Genomic DNA, 3,709 nt, shown 5'->3' with positions numbered 1-3,709 from the left:
CTTTCTATATCATGTACTATCACTTTTTCCTCCTTAAATCCTCTCTCACAATTTTCTTTAATGAGTTTTTATATTTGTGTTTTCTTTCAGAGAGTCAAGTATTTTTTCCTGCCATTAATTTCCCCCATTTTACGTTTTTTTTTCTTAGGTATTTAATAATTTTTAGTGCACGGTCGAGTTAAGTGAAGGTGTGTAGTGTTTCCCCGTCGCCTTGCCGCCTCTCGCTCCTCTTCCACACATTTTTAGCCTCCTCTTTCAAGGTGGCTGTTATTATTGGCCTCCTCCTGCCCTGCCTCCCTGCCCTGCCCCTCGCCTTCCGCCTGTCTCCTAAGATCACGAGTGTTGGGGTTGATTTTCATCCCTCCTATTCTATCTTCTTCAAAAGTCTTCCTCTCTCTTCCTTATACTCATCATCCTATTCATTGTTTACTCTCTTCCTTCTAGTCTCCTTTTCATCTATTCTACTACATCTATTTTTTAGGTCTTCCTCTTTCTTCATCATTCTATACTTCCAATCTTTTCCTTTTTTTCTAATTCACAATCTGATTTTTTTTATAATATTTTTTCAGTCATTCATCTGTCTTTTCTATCCTCTACATTTTTCATGCTGTCAATGTTCTATCCTTTTAGCCCTCTCTCTCTCTCTCTCTCTCTCTCTCTCTCTCTCTCTCTCTCTCTCTCTCTCTCTCTCTCTCTCTCTCTCTCTCTCTCTCTCTATTTCTCTATTTTTCATCCTCCCAACTCTCTCTTAATTTCATTTTATCACCTCTATTTTTCATCCTGTCAACTTTATTATTTTCCATCTTCTCTTTCTATATCTTTCGTCCTGTCAACTTTTTATCCTTTTCATTCTCTTTCTCGTTCTCTATTTTTCATCATGTCAACCCTCTCTCGTTTCCATCATCTCTCTATTTTTCATCCTGTCAACTCGCTATCCTTTCCATCCTCTACTTTTTCGCTCCATTCCACCACCTTTTCCTCCTTGGCGCCATTCCTTCCACTCTTCCCTCGTAAATACCCCCTCATGTGCTTCCCTCTCTCGTTCTCTCTTTCTTTGTCTCTTCGTACCTAACCCTCCAACCCCTCTCGCTCTCTCCCTCCCTTCCTGTCGTTCTCCTCCATCAAGGTTCCCGTAGCTTCTGAGCCTCCAACAACCAGTCCCTGTCTGTCACGCCCCGTCATAACCCGTCACGTCACCTCCGTCACGAGACTCACGCAACACGCCCTCACAGCCTCGCCTCACGCCTGCCCAGAGGAGGATCAGGATAAGGGATCTTGATACTCCTTGCCGTGCGCTCCTGTGCCAGCCGGGAGCTGTAAATAGGTGCTGATGAGGGTTTAAATGACGTTGATTTTGTTTATGTTGCTTGATGGTGAGTTTTGAGCCCCGAGTGTTAGTAATATTAAGTTTGAGGGGATACAAAATTAAGAGTTCGTGTCGAGGAGTTGAAGAGGTTATAGAATGAGGTTATGGCGGAGGCAGAGGAGAAATTTGATGAGGCTGAGGTTTAAGGAAAAGTTGAAAAAGATAAATAAGAAGCAGTGGACAAGGGTAGAGATGAGGATAAGGCTGATGATGCTGAATAGGAGGTTGAGAAGTATAAGGAGGTTAAGAAATAGGTGCACGAAAATAAGTAAGAAACAGAAAAGCTTCAGAAAGTAATTGAAAGGTTGAGAAGGAAATTAAGAAGGTAAGAGGTTAAGGCTGAAGAAGAGGAAAAGCGAAGAGAAAGAGAAGGTCTACAAGAGAATGAGGGATTGAAACTTAGGAAAAGATCAAGGAGGAGATTAATAAGAAGGTTGAAAATGAAGTTGAGGTTGAGGCAGAGGAAGAGGGTGAAGAGAGAGAAGTTGATTAAGAAGTGGAAATTAAAGTTGAGGAAGCTAAGTGACAAAGGAAGGTGAGGAAAAAGAGGTTGAGTAAAAGGAGGAAATCAAAGTTGAGGAAGTTCAGTGCATAGATGGGACAAAGGAGGAAGATAAAAACGTGGAGGAGGTTGAGGAAAAGAAGGAAATTTAGGTTGAGGAAGTTAAGTGCATAGATGGGACAAAGGAAGGTAAAGAGGAAGAGGAAGAGGATGAGGAAAAAGAGGGAATCAAAGTTGAGGAAGCTAAATGCATAAATGGGACAAAGAGAGGTGAGGAAAAAAGAGGCTGAGTAAAAGGAGGAAATCAAGGAAGAGGAGGCTGAGTGCGAAGATGCAGGAGACATTCACCTCGTATACAGTCTAGTGACCTTGGGTACAAATCTGTCACTTTTTTCTCTCCTCACGACGTCACTTGCTGTATATCACATTCACCCAGACAAAGACGACGTGTTCCATTGTCTTGAGGGATATAAATACGTGTAATTTTATATACGGGAATGTCATTAATTTATACAACCTTATTTTTGGGTATTCATAATTGGTTGGATGTAGTCCTTGAGGGGATCAGTTTTCTGTGTGTGTGTGTGTGTGTGTGTGTGTGTGTGTGTGTGTGTGTGTGTGTGTGTGTTGTTTTTTTCTTTCCTCGGAGCAAGACATCACCCCATTTAACATCATTAAGGACTAAGTGAGTGAATTAAGGAGTAGCAAAAAGAACCACTATAATATCTCCTCTTCCTCTTGTCTATTCTGCGGGGGAAGACACTTGAAAAAAATAAAATAAAAGTCATATTCTTAAAACATTTCAGCGCCCAAAAACACACATTTAACGAGGCTTCCACAGGAGTTTTCAGCATTTCCTGTGATGGTTTTACGACCCTTCTGGTAGTTCGACCCTTCTTCTGTACCATGAATCTAAACAAACACCCATTAGAACTCGATTGATCTCCTTTTCGGCCCTTGGAAATAGTTGATGTTAGAGTCGGAAGCGTTTGCGAATACCAACCATAGGGGACAGGGCCTGAGCGTGTGGATGGCGTGCCGTGGGACCGAGCGACATCAACTCCTCGGCGGGGAAGGGAAGGAGGCGGGGCGTAATTAAATGACCTCTGACATAAATCATCGCGGAGGCCAATTATACGGAAGCTACTCGGGGGAAAGACGCAAAAAAGACTTAATAACCGTTTGGTCCTTGATTTTCTTTGATTCGACATAAAAACTTCGCGTGATTCCTTTGTGCGGCGGCAACGAATTAAGGCTGTAATCCATTAAAATTACACCCAGACCTCCTCACCTCACCTGGCTGTGTTTACCGGTGCGCCTACCTGCACACACACACACACACACACACACACACGAGCGCGCACAATGTATATAATATTAGAAAAGTTAGTGTCTGGGGTGTTCATTTTCATAAGACAGATGTTGCAAATTACAGTCTAATTGAAGCCCAAATTATTAGGTTCCTGACAGACATAATGGCGGCGATGCCAATCACGCCGCCGCTACAGGAACCACACTCTGATAGCCCTGAAAATATACAAAATAACAACAGAAACAAAACATACGTTATTTTGTGCTGCTGCTGCTGCTGTTATCGCTCCTAACACTGCTTCCTCTTCCACGACTAATGCTATTACTAACAACAGCAAGAACAATAAAAACAGTGATAATAATAATAATAATAATAATAATAATAATAATAATAATAATAATAATAATAATAATAATAATAATAATAATAATAATAATAATAATAATAATAATAATAACAATAATAATAATAATAATAAGACACCTCTCCACCCGAAATTGACCTCACTTTTGGCTACTCTTTACTTTTT

This window comes from Eriocheir sinensis, chromosome 18 (genome assembly GCF_024679095.1).
Source record: "Eriocheir sinensis breed Jianghai 21 chromosome 18, ASM2467909v1, whole genome shotgun sequence".
In the NCBI taxonomy this organism is placed as follows: Eukaryota; Metazoa; Arthropoda; class Malacostraca; order Decapoda; family Varunidae; genus Eriocheir; species Eriocheir sinensis.
This window is presented reverse-complemented; position numbering follows the sequence as displayed.